The following is a 22,861-nucleotide window of genomic DNA, read 5'->3' as shown; positions in this document are numbered from 1 at the left end:
TATTTCCAATTAAGAAAATGTATTGAATCATGCCCTCTGAGATGATGCTTTCATTTAAATTGAAGACTCAGGTGGGTGCAAATATTCCTACAGGTCCCCTTTTCTTCCTCACTTTTCTCAGTAAAGAAGAGAAACTCCAGATGCCAAATTATCATGGAGGAGAAAATAAAAGCAGGGTTCTGTGACCAATTCTGTCCCTGATTGATTGTGTTTTTAATTGTGTTTTAGCTTCCTCATCTCTACACTGAGCATGAAATTGCCTAGAGATCTGTGTGATTCCTCTGTGGAAAGGTTTAAGACAGATAAAATTAGCTGTAAATCATCTTGAATTTCTAAGAGAAATAGCCCAGACTCTGTGGATTAGGGTTTGTCTTCTTCCACCTTGCTTTGCCTCACGTGGTGAGGGGAATAACAAAGACAAAAAGGGCAACTCTAGTTCCTTATTCTTCCCTCCTTGTGACCAGAGCGTTCTGTGCTGTTAACGTTTCACTTCTTAATTTACAAAAGGTCATAATATTGTGTTTGTTCTATGTGGTTTTCTTTCAGTAAATTTGTCTTATTTTGCTAAGAAAGAAAATGTAAAGAACTAACGTAAGATTATGGGGTATTTTTATTTGTTTTTCACTTGCCTGCTTATTCTCGTTTCCTTATTATTGGGTCCTGATCTTTTGGCAAAGTTTATTTTCAGTTTCTATTTTGTTTTCCCAGTATTGTGGAAAGGTCTCAACTGTCACCCAGATGGCAGAAGTCCACCAGAAAATCCAAACTGGGGAAATCCTAGAGTTGAAAAGAAGACTTTTTTTTTTTTTTTTTTTTTTTTTTAAGAAAACCTTACCAAAGTAAACATGCCCAGGGATACTCTTGTTTGCTGGTAAGGAGATCTGTAGAAAATTCTGATATAAGGGATGGCAAAAATAAGAAAATACAGGCATAGTTAATTATCAGAATATCAACTGATGTTACAGATGTGTCAAAGCCCAGCTTCTGGATGAAATACATTATTAGCAAACTATTCTATGCCTTATGTGCCTTTAATTTTATTTTCAAAAATTCCCATGACAATGTTCAGATATCACGGGATATCATGGGATACAACCACACTGACACATTTCATGCCAAAACTGGTTTAGGAATTCTGCAGCTCAAAGGAGGAGGGGATGCTGCAGCGGAGAACAGGCACTTCTGAAACGTCTCGCAAAGGTACGTTGGGAACTGCGTGGTCTTTTGAATACTGTCTGGGTATTGACAAGAAGATTCAAATAGATTCTGTAAACAGTGGAGCCTTGGGAATGGCACACATCTTGAGAAGTAATTTGAGTGGCGTATATTTAAGACAATCCATTCATATTTGAGCAAAACCAAGCAATTTATATTTCCTGGATGTCAGCCTGAATGGGAGGCTGGAAGAATGGTGATGCGTCACTCTCATTTTAGATAAAAATTCATGGGTAATCATGTATCTACACATCAACTTATGTCACAGAAATACACCACATAAGAAAATAGGACCTCCATATGCTGCTGTTGATGGTATAAATTGTTACAAACTTTCATGGAGGACAATTAGGAATTTACATCCAAAAGCTTAAAAATATTTATGATCTTGGACTCATCAATTTCTCAAGAAAACAGGAAGATAGATGTTCAGGATTATATAACTTATTTATTATGTTGCCATTGTGTTTACAACAATGAAAATCTGGAAAGATCCTATCAAACCAGAAATAGAGGAATGATAAATGTGTTTCATTCACACTGTAGAATACTTTGAAGCATATACAAATGATAATAAAGATTTATAATTATTGACCTGGAAATATATTTTTAAATTTTAAATGATAAAATCAGGCTACAGAATTTTCTCGATACATAAGGCTTATTAAGCTATAATCCCTAAATTAATCCAGGAGCAGTATCCCTCTTATAGACTCTGGACCCAGAATGGAATACAATCTTCATTCATGTCTCTCTCTATTTTTAAAGAGATACAAATACTAGGTCCACAGCAACTGTTATTAACATATGGCATCCCCAATTCTCAGGAGTCTCCTGCTCTTCTATTAAGCAGAATTTTCTCACTCATGCAACCTATTCTTACATCTTCCCAACCTCTACCACAAAATGCACAGTTTCTCACAGAATACTCGGGACACTTCCTGTCTCCTGGTGTTTAGCACCTAAGGGGAGAAGTTCCTTTGGTTCTGAATACTCCCATCAGACCAATTCTAGCTTTTGTGCTTTGTTCATTTTTAAAAATCCTATTTAGATCAAAAGAGGGACAAGAATAGGTCTATACTTGATCAGTCTCCTAAAAAGACAGGCCTGGGGCTTCATAATCAATAATGGAATATATTTTTCTTTCTGGGATCATAGCAAATATTTGTTTGCAGTTATTTAATTGAAGTTTTTAATGGCCAAGATACGCCTTCACTAAAATAAATGCTAAGAAATAAAATGGTACCTCAACAAATTTAAGAGTATAGAAATTATCTCAAGCATCTTTTCTGACCACAGCGGCATGAAACTAGAAATTAACCACAGAAAAAGAAATGAGAAAAAAAAAACGATTACATGGAGACTAACAACATGCTACTAGAAATAAAATGGTAGTGTTTAAAAATAAACTCTTCAGAAAAATACATGGATGCTTTCCACATCTGTAATTTAGGAAAACTAAGCATGGACTTAAAGACATGAAAGGAACAAAATATTGTCTTCCCTGCTAACATAGGTCCTTAGTTATCCTACAGATCTCACGTGCCATCCCAGGAAATATTTAAGCCCATTTCAATGTTGATACGTCATTGAATTGCTTCTGTAAACATAAAGCCCAAATATTACAATGCTTTGTTCCAGTTGAGTTCTAATATGTATGAAAATTAAACTCTGCTACAACACATGACGATTTCAAAAAATATTTATGACCAGATCAGTCTGTTGAGAATAACAAAACATGTGAAGTGTGCAAATTACCTATCCTCTGGTTAAAAACTGTATGTGCCTTTAAATTTATTGGAGGATTTAGGCTACAAACAAATGTAGGTTTTCAACGTATCTGATCCATAGTAGAGTCCAAAATTTTTATTCTGTTTTTTTTCCCATAGGTCACTGTGTTCAAGGTATAGTGCATATGTTTAAGAAATTATCAAATAAAATTATTGACTGTAACCTGATTTCAAGCTTTATTTAGTTTGGAGTGGAACTGCGGTGTGATTTGCAGCTCAACAAACCCGAGGAATTCCCTGAATCCTTTATTACAAGCCAGATACTTTGAACTCTCTTCCTTGTAAATAAAGTGGTGTTCCAATACCTCTATTTTAGGGTTATTGTTGGGATTAAATGATATAACATGGGCAAGGGGTCTAATACAGTGCTTGACACTTAGTAGATTCTCAACAAATGCTAGTACTGTGTCATTTTCTATCATCGACTTCAGTTAAGTTATTCCAACAAATATGATCACTTAAAATATATGCAGGGGAAAAAGACTCATTTGGATAAGCTTGAAGATTCAAGCCTCAAGTGCAGCAATAAATCAGAGTTTGAGAGGTTTATTCAGGATTCTAGCAATTTCATGGATCTCTGAAGGCAACAGATTCCAGGATGGAGAACCCACCATATGGAAAGTGTACTCTCCCTCTAGGGTCCCCTGCACAAACAAAGGTTTGCATACAAATGAGATAAATCATATTTTTTGAGCAATCTTCACAATTTTCCTATAAATCTAAATCTATTCTAAAACAAACACTTTTTAAAAATACACTCTGAGAAAATGACCCTAAATGAGAATACACATACATACACTTACACACACTTCTGAAGGTGGAAAAGTTTAACAGTGAAAATTTGGAAATAAATCATGTCTGAAGAACTGTGAACATAACTGAGTGATCCACAAATTATAGGAGATACCACATTGTCATTAAAGATTCAAAAAATGTGGAATATCTTGATATACAGAAAATCATTCATAAATGAGGTGTGAAAAAGCAAAACACATAATAGCATGTTTACTCTGGTTATAAAAATTTCAAAAAGCCATATTCACATTAAAAATAATTTTAATGTGAAAATGTAATAATGAGTTAGTGGCATTTCAAATTTGTGGACATTTTCTGTGGATATATCAAATAAAATATTCTTAAATATTCCCTTATTCACATGGAAGCAATCCTCTCCTCATTCAGACTAGTTACTCTGAACAATTTTTTTTCTCAACCTAATTGTTAGATTCTCGAGAGAAAGTACCCTCTTTTATTCTATGATACAGTCACCCACAGTGCTTACTAGCTCCAGGCCTGGTATAAAGTAAGAACTCAGTGAAAGCTCATTAAATAAAAATTTCAATATAATCTATTTGTTAACCTTAAAACCTTTTCTAGACTTTTTTGTTCAATATCATAAACATTTTTTAAACTTTTCATTTTTATTGTTATAATATACAAACAGAAAAGTACTCAAATGTGTTCAGCCTGATGAATGTGGTAGATGTAATTATTGCTTAGCAAATATGCACTCATTCTCCCCTTTTTACCCCCATAACCTCATGGGAGAAGGATGGTCCCCAGCCTTTGATGTTGGGCCTGGCCATGTGACAGGCTTTGGTCAATGAGATGTTTGTAGACATGCTGTGAGAAGAAACTTGCCATAGGCCTACACAGTTGGGTTTGACTTTTGCATTTTTCCCATTACATGAGAAAAATGTAACTTGGGTAGCCACTGGTTCCTAGCAATGAAAGACACATGAAACAGACCTGGTCCAACCCTCTTCTGGAGCCAACTTGGATCCAGCTGAACCTCACCTAAATCAAGCACTAATCCATAGATCCACGAGAGGGAAATAAATGATTATTGTTTGGTGACACTGACACTAGTTTGGGGATGGCTTGTTACACAGCTTTATTATGACAATTACTGATTGATGTAATTGATGTTGCACTGAATCTATAACAATTTAAAAATAATGATATCTTTGAGTTGAGTCTTCCAATTCATAATTGTGATTTATCCTTCTGTTCACTTAGGTCTTCTTTAATTATTCTCAATAATACTTTGTGATTTTCTGAATGATTATCTTAAAAATCATTGATTATTCTTAGATTTTTTTTTATGTTCTTGTAAATGGCATATTTGAAAAAATTTTAATTGAATTTTTTTGACTGGAATATAAATATTATACTATCCAGCAATCTTGCTAAAATGTTTTAGAGTCTAATACTTTATTTGTAGGTTATTTAGGATTTTCTATGTACAATCATGTTGTCTATAAATAATGAGAACTTTATTTTCTCCTTTGCAACCTTTATATCTTTCATTTCTTTTTCTTGTCTTTTTGCATTGACTGGACCTTCGGCAGACTGTTTAATAGAAGTGGAAATAGTAGGTATCTTTTATTTATTCATGATCTGTCACCGGTTGGGTACCCTCAGAAACAGATCTTGAGATGGAGATTAGTGTACAGAAAATGTGTTAGGAGTGGTCTTGGGATCTACCCATGTGGATGGAATGGAGTCATAAGGAGGGCTGGACTGAGAAAGAAGTTGGGCTATGACGTGATCTCAGACAGTGCCTCAGCCAACCCATGAGGAACTCTGAAGCGAGGTATCTCTTTCAAGTTCCTCCAAGTAAGGGAAGAGTACCAGGGTTTATATCTCTGTATTAACCAGTGACTGGCTGAGGACTCCCCAGGTGAGGAAGGTGATGTGACTTTGGATGAGGTGACTCTCCTCCATCAGTACAACTTCTAAAGGAGGTGGACAACTAAGGGCTCTCTGCTGGAAGTACTCCCAGAGGCTGTAACAGAATGTATAATGGTCCTTTTCCCATTATTTCTGAATTTCAGCTGAAGGCCCCAGTTGAGCCTAAGGAATGGCAAATCACATATTTTAAAGAATGATATTTCCATGAGGGCTGGCTAAATGTTACATAGGCTGTTTGAAGTAGTTTGTGTCTACTACTTCAAACAGCCTATCTAAGAGAATGAGAGAAATTTAAAGAGAAAAAGTTTTCTATGTCATATTCTTCACTCCCTTAAGACAAAACAAGGGACTTTCTAAAGAGATTAGTTTTTATTGTTGATGTTTTGTTTGTTTGTGCTGGTTTTAATTTTTTTCAAGAGAAGAGAACGGAATTTTATTCCCCAGCTGGATACTTATTAAACTGCATAAATGTATTGTTATGCCTTATGCTACCCTTGCTGAACTTCAGAGCACTTGGAAAGGTATATTGACATAGAGACTGGTACCTGCATTTGGTCTGGGGAATTTTGAAGTCTGAGGTAGGTTAGAGCTGTCCATTATAGCAGGAGGAGCAAAGAAGGCAGTTTTGGTATGAGCAGCATGAATGCAAATTTCTATGGGTCAAGTGAATCCATTGAAAATAGCCACTTAAGCCATCTAGGCAGGATCCTGTAGAAGGAGCTGGTTTGTGGAGTGTAAAGGTCTTAGGTGAAGGAGCCTGTGGGTTCACCACGGAGATGAGGGTGGAGGGTGCAGAGCTGAGAGGGGTCATGAGAAGTCAGCAGGAAAGGTCATCACCTGTGTTAGCAGATGGTGCCCTGCAGAGGTCCTAGAGGGAGTCTCCAGGCAAACCTCAACTGTTCTCTAGGAAAGAGCCTGCATTTAGAACCTGCCATAATTGAGGACACAGGTGGGTTATAATAGCACTAGACAAGTAAGACTTTGACCTTTTCCTTTAACTCTCTCTCCATCAACTATTCTCACCTTCCAACTCTCTTCCACCCCCATGACCCTGGTAGTGTCAGTACCAGATCAAATAGGAGAGGAAGAATAAGAGGCCAACAAACTTTCTCAAGCCACAGATCTGACCTGAGATGATGGAATGGGGGCATAAGAGAGTAGGGGTGTCATTGTGGGAGTAGATACTGAATTAGATATGGTATTAAAATTTTGATTTAGTGTTAAATTGTAGTTTTCTAAACAATTACTGAATCTGTTCACGATATTGCCAAGAGGTAGAAAAGGGTGATCTAACTTACTGCTTAAAAACAGTGAGAGAAAAGTACAGCCCTGATTCTCCACTAAAATCAGACAATAACAACAAAGTAATAATTAGTAAAATTAATCACAAACCTTTTTTCAGGGTTTTACCTTTTATGAAACACTTCCATGTGGTCTAACTTATATACATTATATTCTTGGTCTTCCTCAATACAACAACAATCAATATTGCTTTCTTTCCACTACAGGATATTGAAGTAATCTGTAGCCTCTTCTAGAATGTTCTTCCTTCTATTTTAGCCTAGGTAATTCTTGCTATTTCAGAGCCCAGGTCAAATGTCTTTGCCTCAAGGAAGCCATCTCTGTCACCCTCCAGTCAGATTTACTCATACTATGCTTTCATAGCACCCACTATTTCCACTTCATAATACTTTTCACAATTTTCCTTTAAAAATTATGTAATTAATTAGTTAACACCTAGTGTTAGCTTCATGAGGGCAGGGCCCTAGCGGATCTTACTCAGTATTGATTTTCTGGTACCTACCACAGAGCCTTCCTCATAGCAGGGGCTCAATAGATATTAGCTGAATAAATAGAGAAATGATGGAGGACAGAACCAATATGTCTTGAGATTCCTTGTTCCTAAGAAGAGTTTCTTTGGATTCTGTGGTTGGTAAAGTTGCAGGCCAAAATGCCTTAATGATGGTGGACACCTGTGGCTGCATTTGATGTTTTACTATGGCCTATTAAGAGACACTGAACTGGGTGGGGAGGATCATCACTTGCCATGAGGTGGGTACAGGAAGGAGGGAGAATGTAGGTGGCTGAGGAGAGTGGGTCACAGGTGGACTTGTTATTTTATTTATTTATTTTGTTAGACAGCATCTCTATTCATTAGTAAGTCCCTTCCACCTTCATCCTTATAAAGATAATGGGATAATGATATATACATTTTTAAAGCAGGTTCTTTGGTCCCTTTGAAGGAAAGTGTTATATAAGTCCATGGTGTTATTTTTGCCTGATCAAAGGGGAAAATGTCAGGCTAACATCAAGGACAATGCTTTTGATAATTTTTTAAAAGGTTATGCATGCTACCTTTTATTCTGCAGTCAATTAGACATCCTCTTTTTTAAACATAAAACTGAGAAGCTGATATTTCTCTTTTTAATGAATTTTCTTACTATGAAAAATTGAGCATATTTTCTAATGAATTATTAGAAAAGACCAACCACCTATCCATAAAAACTTTTAAGACCACTATATGCCCTCCCTCCTGGCATTTTACATTTAAATTAGCTTGGTAATATTTTAAAATTCTACTCTGCTTAGAGTGTTTCCAAAAATACATAAATAAAGGTTTACCCTGAGGCTTCCAATTAAGCTAAAGCAAGTTTCATTTCACTGAAATGGTACTTCTTCTTTGACTTTTGAATATGATGATTGTTAAAAAATCTTTCTAGAGTCAGATTATTATCCACTCATTTTCCTTTCTAAACAGGCTGGCTTTTTAATCTTCATTTGTTGATGGCTACTTTTGAACTTATCAACTAAGCGGTATCATAGAATACAAGAAGGAAGGTAGTTAACTGAATTAAATTTCAGGATACGTAGAGCAAATCATTATGTCGTACACCTAAAACTAATACAATATCATGTCAATTATATCACAAATTATTTCAGGAAGCTTCCTAGAAGTTTAAAATATGAATGTGGCCAATGCCATGTGTGTAAACTAAATGCAGCACCTTAAAGAAAGAATTAAATTATTTATTTTTATTGACAATGACATTGATCCTAGCGGCCAGTAATTACATGACCAATAATTATAAATTATGATATAATATTCATTGATTTAATCATGAATAAGTTTATAAGCCAAAACATATGAGAAGTAAGTTTATGAATAAAGGGAATATCTTCCCTCCATCAATCTGGTTTAATTATAATTATGGGCCAAATCTTTCTTGGGAAGGTAATCAAGGCACACTACCAGACCTGTCAGAATTCCAGAGGTGACCTGGCTTAGATTCAGGCTGAAAAGTTTGGTCTCAACCATGAATTTTCACAATAAACAGAACAGGGACCAGTGTCATATTAACTTAAATATTAAAGGTATTATGACTTTATCTTGTGTTCCCCAAGCTGCTAATACTTAATGGATGGATTAAAGTCATTATTTAATTTAGAAAAAAATTGATCTTATGAATAATATTTAATTTCCCACTCAAGGATATGGTATTGCTCCTTATTTATTCAAGGCATTTATTTTTATCTCTAATGGCATTTTTGGCTTGAGCCTAAGCCAGGTACACCTTTGGAATTCTGACAGTTTTGGTGGTACCTGGGAAATTAATGGGCAGTCTGCCTGAGGCTTAACTGCATGAGAGAATGAGACTTTTGCCAGAAGAGAACTGATTCTCAGAGAAGAGGGTGTCAGGCAACTAGTGAAATCAGTAACAAATCCTTGGACATCAATGAGGAACAGGCACGACTGAGAGGTCTGCATAGAGCACAGAATTTATCTCCTGTTCCGCCCACGTTCCCTTCCCTCAATTCTTTATTCATATGTAAATTTCCCAGAGGAGACACTCTGAAATTAAAAAGGGAAAATACTGTGTTCCTAGAAGCTGCTCCAGTCATCAGATCACAAGCATACTTCTTTGGCACTCCCCTAATAGACTATAATCCCCCATGGGAGAGGGGTCTTCTCTAGTCTTCACCACAGAACACAGTGCAGCACTGAACAGAGGACCCGGCGGGTAAGTAAGACTTGAATCAATGGACGACGAAGTTGCTGGGCAACTCAGTGGAGGTGGCAGCTGTGCCTGGCAGGAGGGACAGAAGGACATCTGGGGAAGTGTTATACCCACCAAAGAAAGCCAGAGTACCCAAAGGAATGGTGGAGTTCAACAGAAGTGCAGTAACAGAAGAAGGAGCACCTGGAGGAAATGGAAGTGGGGATGTAGGACACTCACCTAAGGAAGCAGTTCCTGGAGGAAAACAGCTCGACTGCCTGTACTGGGAAGTGTTGAGGCGCTTTCATTTAGCCTTTGGGGTAAGGGAAGAGCATCTCCAAAAGGAGGCAGAGCAGGAAGGGAAACTGCCATATGGTTGCTGGCTTCTCAGCTCCTGTGACACATTTCCTGGGGACTTCTGGATGGAGTGGGTGGAGGGAGGGGGACATTTTGCAGGAGAAAGAAATTGTGAAAGAGCAGGTGGGACAAGGGCCTGCGAGTGTGGCTTATTGATGTTGGTGAAATATAATGTTAATTTTGGGGTTGGCATCTTCTGGGGAAATGGGCCTTGGTACTCTAAGCAACTTTCTCCATAAAGTCTTAAATATCACATAGGTTGGTTGGTTTGATTTTCGATAGCTACAGTAAGTTGGATTTTTTTTTTCTGGTTTTGTATTTTAATTATAGTCCAAAACAAACAAAACTTTGAAAAAAAAGTATTGAAGCAAATTACAATAAAAAATAAAGAAGTGTCAAAAATTAATGTAAAGGTGAAAACTGAGTAGGAAATGAAAAGAGAATTATATTTTTTAAAAAACACAACAAAACTATGAGGTTTCACTATACGTTAACTACCACAATTGGATGTAAAATAAGTTTTGAATATTCTGGTAGTCAAAGCAAAGAGAAAATGATGATAGGTTGTATAATACTTTTACATTTTTAGGTGATATTACCTTCATTTTAAATTACTGTTTAACTCTTTTTAAGTGTTTTCTCTTACAAGCAACATACAAACACATCTCATTTAAAGAATTCAAACAATACAAAATGTGTACAATAAGGTAAGAATTCTACTCTCCTTCTCTGTCAGAAATACTTTTAACATATGATATATGTCCTTGCATTCTTTATTCTACATATTTTTTGGCTGTCAATACATGAAAGTGAAGCCCTAGAGAGATCTGTATGAGAAGGCTTGCCTGCAGGGGTTCTTATTTGAGTGAGCCTTGTCCTGGAGGGTTGTAGTTCATATGTATGAAAAAAGAAAAGGAAGATGATGACTAAAATGCTAATATTTTCTTTGCATATAGAAGAACAATGACTTAGAATTTTTCAAAGGTCCCTGTATATTTCAAATGTTCTACATGAACTATGTATTACATTTTAAATTAAAAAAACCCAAAGTGTCAATTTAAATAAATAATACCAGTCAGTTTCTAAGGGCACAGATGCAAAAAGACTTTAAGGCAGAGGCTTAAATTTTAGGCCAGTTGGCAATGTTTGGATGGTAAAAAATCTGTTAGAGGTTTGCATAAATTGCTTGGCAGTACTATTATGCTGCATACAGCTAGTTTTTCCCTCAGTTTTATGAATAACCTGATTTCTTAATAGTCAATTCACAGACCCAGTTTAGGATTTATTTTTTTTCTCCATACTCAGATTTAGTTCCACACAAATAGATTATTCAAGCACTGAGGGCCCACAAATCAACTTAGAAGTCATGGAATTGGAGATATTCTTTTATAAGTCTCCATTAACTCTGTGTAGATCATATAATATCATCTATATCCATTTGTTAAAGTTAAATTCTTTACAACATGTTTGCTGAGCATCTACTATGTGCTAGACATTTTGCTAGACACCAACAATATCTAGCAAAAATAAATAAACATATCTTGTTTTCAAGCCTGGTGATAAAAATCAGTTGGATGAGTGAAGGTTAATACTTTGAGGCGCTCTAGCATAGACAGAAGCAAAAAAAACTGAGGAAAGAGAGCTAATATGAATTCTAGTAAGGTAAAATTGCCTGTAGCCTGGTTTATTTCTCTTTCTTAGTAACTAATATTATAGATTCTTCATTACAGGACTGGTAAAAATATTTGAAAATTAACAAGGTAGGCTTTATAATTTTCCATTGTGTTTAAAGTCCTAAATGTTATGCTTTATAGCTAGGCTTTGGATGTAGATTTTTTCCTCTATTAATAACTGTTCTCTAGACTTTGAATCAAAATTTTCTCTAACAGTTTCTTTTTTCTTCTTTTTTTTTTTTTCTTTTTACTGATGAGCCTAAATTTGAAGCATAATTTCACCACCAAAGCCTTCTAGGCTCCATTCCACACTGCAGTATAAGCTAACGTCTTTCCGACAGCTCCATATTGTGGATTGATATTTGTATAGCTCAATTTTGCTGCATAGGTTCACAACCAAGCTGTGATTTGCATGCAATCCAAGCAGGGAGCTAGCTCATTTGAAAAGAATTAAGATCCAGTTGAGAATTAGCTGATAAATACGAAAGATTTGCTTAACCAAGTAAAGTACTTAAAGGGCAGCGATTACTTGTAAGAGTTTTATCCTTTTGTTTAATATTCATGAGTGCTGATCTATGCAAGAGTTCTCTTAGGAGCGCCCCAAAATACTAATTACATGAAAGTAGGGATATTGTATCTGCTGCAGCTATTTTTTGGTAGATTACTTTGTAAAGAAGTTAACCCAGAATGAATGTTCTAACGCCTACTCAGAGTTCTAGCAAAAGCAGTTCTTTTCCAGAAATCTGAGCTCCGATGAAAGCATTTTCTAGACTTACAAAGCACAATGCCTTGAAGAAATCCAAAGAAACTCACTTTGTTTTGGGAAATATTTGCCGAGTTGCCTTGCACTAGAACTATAAGATTTATTTGAGTTATAACAGGCTTGAACACCTGAAGAAATCCTTAGAGTAGATCTCTTTTTCGAAGTTCTAAGAAATGAGGTTTTTTTAAAAAATTCTTTTAGTTTCATTAATTTTACAGTGTAAATGTGCTGATTCACTTCTGTCTTGGCAAGGGATTGATGAAACATTTGTACTAATGTCATTTAAAATTGTGAACTTGTTCATCGTCTGTGTATTTTAAGCTTTACATCCAAATAACCTTTAACTTTGAAAAGTTGAGGTGGTAGTGAAAATTAATAACTTTGTAGCCTCTTGTTTAAGTTCTGAGATTTAATAAGTAGGAAAGATAAGGAATTACGTTTTATACCATAGTGACTGACTATTCTCAATCACTATTGAAAGTAGGACATATAGAAACAGAGGAAGGAAATAAACTTCTAAATAAGAGCTAATGGGGACTATGGAAATTTGTAGGATCCAGAATGTTTAACTGAGGTTAACTGGTTTCAGATGAATTCCTTCCCCCATAAGTGATAAATAATTTGAATTTATGGATAAACACTGATATAAGTTTAGATATTACAAATGAAGATAGTATGATTTCCTAGATAAATGAGGAGGTTTTCTGTAGTGAGCTGACCATTGGTCTGCAAGTGTGGTAAATTACTTTCAGGAAGATAGGGTCTCTGGCTCATCGCAACATTTGAGCAAGCAATTTTAGGGGGCATGTTGTGAAAAGAAAGAAAAATCTTCAGAATTAAAATTTAGGTTCTAGGATGCAATTTAATTGCCAGTCTGGCTTGGCAATTTGTTAATGGGCTCAGTGAGAATTTTTTAAGAATATGGATGAGAAAAAGGTGGCGCCTAGGGAACAGAAAGAAAATACCAGATGAGGTACAAGGAACCCAGGATTCAGTAACAGTAATGGAAGCTTAATCTTAAAAACTCATTAAGAATCTTATCAAAGTTCCTATTAACAGGCTTTGGAGACGCCCAAACTCTTACATAGAAAGGAGGAGGAAGGATGGATATGAATTACAATTGACATTAAATAACTGATTTAAACATGTGTTGGCTGATACCTGTAATTACTACTTAAGATATTTTCTGTTGGTTACTTATTTTTTTAAAGCATGTATTCAACCATAATAAGTTAAATTCCATATGTGAGGTGATATGGGGAGGACCTATGATACCACAGCGTCATTTATTACTGTGGCTTTTCCATAGCGCTTTTATGTGATCTAAATTCTGTGGTATGTTGGCAACAGTTCATGCCTGCTCTCACAGAGTGTGTGCCTGTGATGTTTGAGAGATAATGTGGTTTCACGTTGTGAAATCTTACTTTCATCATGAATTTACGCTTTTCACCCACACCCACACACCCCTATCTCCAGTCATCCCAAACTGGGGACTGTTTCTCCAGGAACTGCTGACTTTTGTTTATAGTTTCCGTTGACTTCAAGTATCTTTGATAATTCATTTTCACAAAGTTTCAGTCTGAATCAGAGGCTCCGACCAAGAAAGACTCTACTGCCTAGAGACTAGGAATCCTAAAGAGAGTTCTGAGTCTGGCCTGAGAGAAGAAGAAATTTTAGGGGCAAGAGAAGGGGGTCAAGAATAAGCGAGGGGGCAAATAACAGGTACTGTCTGAAGGGGACTACCCCCTAGGGACCAGGCCTAACAAATGTAATCAAACATAACTTTCCATCATTCACAGGATGTGTACCTATCAATTTTCTCCTAGTGGTTTTCCTCTCCCTACTTTTTTTGTTACCTTTTTTACATGGCCTTTGTAGGCATTTCAGCGTGTGACTGCCGCATTATTGCTCTATGCTGAACTAAACAAGTAACACAATTTCCATGTTGATGTTTAGCTCATACCCTTCATTCCATCACTCTGTAGAGTAGTTATGTAATTGAACAGAGTGTGTATAACTCTCTTATTTCCCCTCCTCACATCTTCCTTCCATTGTCCCAAACTCCTCGAGCTCTTTTTTTTTTTTTTTTTAATTAATTAATTAATTAATTTATGGCTGTGTGGGGTCTTCGTTTCTGTGCGAGGGCTTTCTCTAGTTGCGGCGAGCGGGGGCCACTCTTCATCACGGTGCGCGGGCCTCTCATTATCGCGGCCTCTCTTGTTACGGAGCACAGGCTCCAGACGCGCAGGCTCAGTAGTTGTGGCTCACGGGCCCAGTTGCTCCGCGGCATGTGGGATCTTCCCAGAGCAGGGCTCAAACCCGTGTCCCCTGCGTTGGCAGGCAGATTCTCAACCACTGCGCCACCAGGGAAGCCCATCCTCGAGCTCTTGAACCATTTTAAATCTTTCTCTAGCCCTTTCCTGATATAGGTCACTACCAGTGCAAGCAACTCAACAAAATAATGCTTTCACTCTATATCACTGCTTTGTTTAAAAGCCTACTGACACTCCCTGTTACTTATAAGATTTGATCTATTTTTCTTTTTTAAAATTCAGCCCTCCTGTGCTTACTAAAACCTCTTTCTAGTCCTCTCTCCTACGACTTCTGTGGTTCTCTGACCTAGCTGATAATTAAAATCCCCTGGCAAACTTTTTAAAAGAGCAGTTCCCCAGGGCCTGACCTCTAGAGCTTGGTCTAAGTGGCCTGGGGTGTGGCCTGAAGGACAAGTATTTTTCTCTTGCTTTTAACTTACGTATTTCTAATTTGGAGCCAGGCTTGAGAACCACTTACCCAAGCTAGTGGTTCCAGACCAGTAGCATATGCATCACCTGGGAACTTGTTAGAAATGCAAATGATTGGACCCCACCCCAGATCTCGTGAATCAGAAACTCTGGGGGTGAAACCAGCAACCTGTATTTTAACAAGATCCTGACATACTTCAAAGCTGTGCTGTCCAATATGGTAGCCACTAGCTACCTGTGGCTATTGAGCACTTGAAAGGTGGCTAGTCCAAATTGAGATGGGCTATAATGTCAAGTACACAATAAATTTTGAAGACCTAGTACAGAAATAGGATGTAATAGTGACATAAATGATATTTTAAATTAATCAAATGTTGAAATGATAATATATTGGGCAAGTTAGGTTAAATAAAATATATCATTAAAATGAATTTTACCTATTTCATTTTTTAATGTGCCTGCTAGAGAAATTATATATATGGCTTATATATGTCTATAAATTTCTCTTGGACAACACTGATCTAAAATTTGAGAACCACTGATCTATGCCATCAGTATTTTCTATACAGACTTTTTTTCACAATGGTTTAACCAAAACACAGACTGGCTTTTTGATTCCACACCTCTGCACCTTTCATGCATCATTCCCATCATTAGACCATCCTTCTTACCCCTCCATACTTGAACGACTCTGCCTGACTCTTCCAGGCTGAGCTTTTCAGGTTTTGTTATTTCAGAAGTATCTCCTAGCCACTCTAGCCTATGACAACTCTCTTTCTCTATTTTTGTAGTTCCCGATTCCAGAATGTAAGGGAGATTCATAAAGGGAACAATTATGATTGGAGAATTCATAGAAAGGGGGCAGAGGTGCTTAATCTTCAAGGATGGTGGAATCACTAAAAGCTGGAAGAGGAGGGTACCAGGCTGTCAGACTGAGGTAGTGAGGTCAGGAGTTCCTGGACATCAGAACCCATTCTCCCCCGCCCCCCGATTTGCATCCCCCATAGTGCAGGTCAGGGTGTGTCCCACAAGGTAGGAGCCCAACAGATATGTAGCTGGTGAAAGTGATGGACCTTAGAGGCTAGAGTGAGGAAAGGACAACTGCTAGAAAAGTGGATAAAAGCCACAGGATCCAAGAATGAGGCCTCTTTTTGAAAAAAAAAAAAAAAATCTCTTCATGTTTCCACTTACTGAGATGGTGACAGAAAATTCAAAGGGTAATTGGTTTCAGTAACTTGTAGAAATCAAACCATGTATGTGGAGCTTTTGTGATGATGGGAATAGGGTAGCAGTAGAGCGTGCATTTCATTATAGTTCAGTAATACTTTAGGGGATTTTTCTTACATGTTTCCTATGTTCTATTTTACATCAGGTACAATTTTGCTTAAAGGGTGTAAAAGAGACTAGATGACCTCAAAACACTACTTTCTGCCCTGGACTCTACTGCCTACACCATGCAAGGCAAACCCATAACAGTGAGGAGAGGTAATCCCTTCTCTATTCTATTTAAAATTCCACAATACTCTCGCCTTGCAGCATTCTTCTACTTTCTCAGCATTCTCTTTCTTGTCATTTCCCACCATCATGTAATATAAAAGCAGAAAAAAGAATGATGCTGTTAGGGTTGTGAAGGGGGAGATTCTAAAGTAGAAAAATAAACGCTAACCATGCTTCTCCCTGTACGTAACTAGTTTGCTGACCCTCAGACCACTCTAGTACATGAATTCATTTCATTCTTTCTCTAATCACGCAATTTTATAAAGGTAATGTTTAACATTTCTCAGAGAGAACCATTTAAACCACCAGACATCCCAGATGCTTTAACAGTTGCTTCAGGCACTTCAAAAAGTTCTTGCATGAAAACATGGATTTGATCTTTGTAGGCTCCTCAGGGAAACAAGCAGTACTTCCTGAATTGATCAGAACTTTCTGCCTCCAGAATCGTTTAATTCTCATTAATAGGAAGAGAAATATCTACTTGCAAATACTTCCTAAGACTCAAATAGTGATGTTTTAAATTTAATCAAGATACATGAGTCCCAAGACAACGAAGTACCTAGGTATGATACTATCAAGTTAAAAATTACCCATTTCTCATCACCACCTTGAAAAAAAAGTTTTAAAAAATGAACCTACTTGCAAATGAACCTGTAAAATACTACCAGCCAAGCATGAGATTGGGATAAAGCATTTCTTCAAAATGTCTATAGATCATTTCTTTAAGGTGTAGGTGAGTATCTTGCAAGTTATCACAAGATGCACATTTTCATAGTCACAGTGGGGAGAAATGTGATAATATCTTGCTAGATGTTTTTTGTGATGAGGCAATGTGATCAATAAAAAAATCTAAAAGGGTAGATTTGAAATACAGAAATCAATTTTAAGTGAGGAATGAAAGATGAAAGAATAAGTTATGTAGTTTCCAAAACCTGTGTGCTCTCTTGGTCTATTTTACTTTTTATATCTTTTTTACCCAACTGTCATTTTGGTTTCCATTTCCCAGGAACATTCTATGGTATTGCCAAGTTGTGTTGCTGACATAGGTTTTCAAGATCAAGAATGGCTCTATCAATTTTCTTTTCTTTTCCAAAGATGACTGAAAGTTTTAAGTCTCTCTGCCACCCTCCACCGCCCACCAATTTTCTGTAAATAGAATTTTACTCCTTTAGAAAGTAGTAAAGGTAAGAAGTTAGAGGGGATATCTGTATATCCTCATAATATTCACCAGAAATAATAATAAAAACTGTACTTATAAATCTACTTCCTTAGGTGAAACAACCTTTGGGGTTGCAAATTGGCTCTGGAACCCCTGGTCACAACTGGTTCGGGTAGCTGCCACTTCAGAGACTCAGTGTCCTAACCAGCTTTCCTTATCCAAATCCAAAGAGTCACTAAATGCAGAAAATCTGATATCTGAACACTCTGTTCTCAGACAATGGAGCTCACCTTCCTAAGAGTAGCTGCCCTCGTTTCTCTAGGGGGTACCCAGTTAATCTTCTGTTGACTCTGAGATCTATTTCCCAAACTTCTCCTGCCCCGGATTGAATGGCAAGAAATGACCTTCCCCAGGCTCTTGGTAGGTTCGTTTATCCAATGGGAGGCAAGATTGGGGTCAGGGGTAGGAAGATGGCAGTGGTGTTTTTCCTTCTTTTTTTTTTTTCTGATTTTCACGGCATTTATGGCAGCATCTCTTCCATAGTTCTGATTTCTGCCAGGCAGCCCCTCTTCCTGTAGTCCCAGCTCTTTCTGGTCAATGCCTGCCATGTCTACATCCCACAAAATAGCCTGGCTTGTGGGCTCTTATAATACCACTTCCTCTGATTGTCTCTCCAGGCCTAGGAATGATAGCGTCTTCCTGCTTTTGCCAAACTCTGGGTGGCCTCACCATCCCCTCACAGGTGTCTCTGTTTTTCCACCAGCTGTTGCAGGAGATACTCTAGCCCCTTCTAGGTCCCCTTACTGGCCTGGTGTACCCATCACCCTGCTACTATGAGTTTTGACTGCTGAGAGCTCAAAACTAGCCCCCTTCTCTGAGACTCGTCTGACGGGAGCTGACAGAGCAGCCACAGCCAATACTGATGGTTATGAAACACTGACCCTCTTTGTCAAGGAAGGGACAATTTTGTGGTGGGGTTGTATCAGGCCAAGGCTGTGCATGACTTGAGCCACATCCTTGCTTGGTTCTTTCTTTTTCTCTATCCCAATTTGCTCTCTCCCTCACAAGCTCTTCTTAACGAGCACACCTTCAGAAGAATCACATGCTTGTCACCCAAATCCTTGTCCCAAGCTGTCATTTCTTGGTAACCCAAACTGAGAAAGCTGAGTAATTAAACCCCTCTGACTGGAAGTCTTGAGTAGTCTGTGTTTTCCTGACTGTGTCCTGAATGATACAGAGAGCTAAAGCAACACTCAGCACCTCACTTGCTTGAAAAAAGCACAATGATAATACGTGCTTGGGTATTCTAGTACAAAAGCAATCTCATACCCACTACTCATTTGATTGTCTTCACCCCTCTCTGAGGTACAGCTTCCCCTCATTGTCTCCCTCTAATCTCAGTGGTTTTCTTTTAATTCCTTTAATACGGTATATTTTTTTCCCACCTCAGATTAGTTTCCAAATGCTCTTAATTTTTCTGGAATGGGGTAAGGGATATTGGGTGAATTGTGTACACAACTCAACCAGGAGATAGAACTGGGTCATAAAGATTTTCTGAGACCCAGGACACTGAGTTTTCTGTTGCCCCACAACCTTCTAATTAGGAAGCAGTGATGCAGAAAATAATTTTTAAAGAGGAAATTAACACAATCAAGTAAAAAGGTATTGGAGGTTACACTGCTAACTTACTGTTTTGTATTGAGAAGTAAATTATCTCTCCTTGATGCTCATTTAGAGACATTAGATCTCTCTGACAGGAAGAGCAGGGGCCAAGATAAAACTCGGCCTCCTAGGGTAATTCTCACTGGCATCCTTATCTTCTCCTCCAGGCAAGGGAATATACCCACCAGTGTGATTCTGAGGGATCCCTGACAAGTGAGCTACTGGGTGGTGGTCATACTTCCACTGAGGATGGCAGCCAACCACTGCCGTCCTCTCCACCCCAACTTCCACCATCATTCTGCTTACTCTCAACTTCAAATGGGTGAGCTCTGCCATGCCCCTGCCCCTTCATGGTTCTTTGATCTCTGTTACTCCACTGGCTTTCACATTCACTTGCCCTTGTCATGATTTGGAGGTCTCTTCCTTTGAAACATTAAACTTCAATAACTGACCATCAAACCACAATCTCATATCTTTCCAGCTCTTACTTCATCACCCTAGCATACTCGTTAGTCTCATAAAATTAAATTTACTTGATTTTTTTCCAATTTCTCGTCGATTTGTCACCTTCACTTTGATCCTGAACTTGCTTAGACTCTATGATCTATGGTGTTCAACTATAAAGAGCACAGTAATCTATGGAGTTGAACTATTCTCTTGACAATATCCTCAGCTCCCATACTCCCTTTCCATCTCTACCCTCATGGCAATATTCCAGCCTAGAAATCTACAATTTCTCTTCTCAGCTCCTATACCCAGGTAACTGAGTACTACTGAGGAAGCCAGTACTCACCATGGCACTATGAGCAGATAGAAATCTCCTATTTCAGTTGCAATCATTAAGTATGAAATTACCTAAAACATATATATGCTCACACATCTTTCCAGTCTGATGATGATAGGTCCCTCCTGTTCAAAGTCAAATGAGCCCAGACAAAATATCCCTTCCCATGAGCTCACTGAGAACATGTACCATGTTTTATCCCTATTTTATTAATATTAGAACCTGGAACATGGTAGGTAGTCAATAAGTGTTCTATTTAATGATTCACTCTCTTCTCTGTATTTTTCCGTAACTTGTATCATATTTATTTATGTCTACCTACCTTACTAAGCTGTGAGTTCCTTTAGGACAGGGATTGTTTCTTAGCCATACTTTATCCCTTGTACCTGGCAATGTCTACAGCATAGTAGGTATGAGTGAACAAGGTGAGAGGAAATTAATACTTTAGTGACACAGTCATCTTTGTGTATTTAAAATATTATTAGTTGTGTTGATAAATGGATATCTAAATGAGGAAATTAGTAACATGACAAGTCCAAGTGTACAGTTATGATAGCTCAATGAGTTCTAAGTTGCTTTATTACCAAATAAATTTAGATAATTATTTTCATCTCAAATTCAAGTCAATTCGTTAAAAAAACTAATGAGATGATTTTTAGCCTGAGAATGGATGATCTGAGAGCCCCACATTTTCTTTTGCCTGGGTTCCCTTTAACACCACTTGATAGAACTGAAGACACCTATGCACAGGTGTAAGTTCTCATTATGAAATCTACTTTATCTTCTTCTCTTTGATTATTTAGCTTAGTTACTTATATAGTTTCCTTTAAGATACCCTGCTTGGTGTTTGTTTTCTTTCTTATTATCATAACAGAAATCATCAAAGAGTTATAACTCCTACTTCCTAATCCATTATTTCAGTCTATTTACTGCTGGCCATTGCCCAATCATGCACACCTAATCACAGTGGTGCTTAATCATGGTGCATGCACACACACACACATGTGTATGATATAGAGAATAAAATTAAAATTCTGGCCCCAGACCTTCAAGATGGTGGAGGAGTAAGATGCGGACATCACCTTCCTCCCCACAAATACATCAAAAATACATCTATATGTGGAACAACTCCTACAGAACACCTACTGAACGCTGGCAGAAGGCCTCAGACTTCCCAAAAGACAAGAAAATCCCCACGTACCTGGGTAGGGCAAAAGAAAAAACAGAGACAAAATAATACAGATGGGACCTGCACCTCTGGGAGGGAGCTGTGAAGGAGGAAATGTTTCCACACACTAGGAAGCCCCTTCACTGGTAGAGACGGGGTTGGGTCGGGGGGGAAGCTTCGGAGCCACAGAGGAGAGCACAACAACAGGGGTGCAGAGGGCAAAGCGGAGAGATTCCTGCACAGAGGATCAGTGCCAACCAGCACTCATCAGCTGAGAGGCTTGTGTGCTCACCCACCAGGGCAGGTGGGGGCTGGAGGCTGAGAGCTGAGGCTCAGACTTCGGAGGTCAGATGCCAGGGAGAGGACTGGGGTTGGCTGTGTGAACACAGCCTGAAGGGGGCTAGTGTGCCACAGCTAGCTGGGAGGGAGTCTGGGGAAAACTCTGGACCTGAGAGGCAAAAGACCATTGTTTTGGGGTACGCGAGGAGAGGGGATTCTTTCCCTGTCTGCCCAGAGAAGGCAGAGCACTGCTTAAACGAGCTCCAGAGACAGGCGCGAGCTGCCACTATCAGTTCGAACATCAGAGACAGGCATGAAATGCTAACTCTGCTGCTGCAGCCACCAAGAATCCTGCGTGCAAGAACAGTCACTATCCGCACTCCCCCCCAAGGAGCCTGTACAGCTCTCCACTGCCAGGGTCCCGTGATCCAGGGACAACTTCCCCGGGAGAACACATGGCATGCCTAAGGCTGTTGCAATGTCACACCAGCCTCTGCCTCTGCAAGCTCGCCCCACATTCCAATTATAACTACCGTACCCCTCCCTCCCCCCAGCATGAGTGAGCCAAAGCCCCCTAATCAGCTGCTGCTGTAACGCTGTCCTGTCTGGGTGGGTTAGAACAGAAGTCTTAGGGCAACCTATGAGAAGAGGTGGGGCCAAAACCAAAGCTCAACTCCAGGAGCTGTGTGAACAAGAAGAGAAAGGGAAATCTCTCCCAGCAGCCTCAGGAGCAGTGGATTAAATCCCCACAATCAACTTGAGGTACCCTGGATCTGTGGAATACCTGAAAGACAAGGAATCAACCCAAAACTGAGACGGTGGATTTTGGAAGCAACTGTAGACTTGGGGTTTGCTGTCTGTGACTGACTTGTTTCTGACTTTTATGTTTATCTTAGTATAGTTTTTAGTACTTGTTATCATTGGTGGATTTGTTTATTGGTTTCGTTGCTCTCTTCCTTTTTTTTTATCTTTTTACTTTAATAATCTTTTTATTTTTTAATTTTAATTATTTTATTATTTTTTTTTAATTAAAAAAATTTTTTTTTCTTTCCTTTTTTCTCCCTTTTCTTCTCAGATGTGTGGC

At 38.2% G+C, this 22,861-nt stretch overlaps 2 long non-coding RNA genes across 2 annotated transcripts in view; one reads left to right on the top strand and one right to left on the bottom strand.

Annotated features, from left to right (window-relative positions):
* LOC309629968 overlaps positions 1 to 22,861 on the bottom strand; it is an 820,276-nt gene that overhangs the window by 186,854 nt on the left and 610,561 nt on the right. The window lies entirely within an intron of this gene.
* LOC309629966 lies at positions 1,185 to 18,286 on the top strand. The gene is made up of 3 exons (XR_014245335.1): positions 1,185 to 1,200; positions 5,357 to 5,379; positions 16,601 to 18,286. It is a non-coding gene; the product is annotated as an uncharacterized lncRNA (long non-coding RNA).

Source organism: Balaenoptera borealis (assembly GCF_965194805.1).
Source record: "Balaenoptera borealis genome assembly, chromosome: 5".
NCBI classification, from domain to species: domain Eukaryota; kingdom Metazoa; phylum Chordata; class Mammalia; order Artiodactyla; family Balaenopteridae; genus Balaenoptera; species Balaenoptera borealis.
Note: the sequence above shows the minus strand (reverse complement) of the source record. Positions and strands in the feature narration are given on the sequence as shown.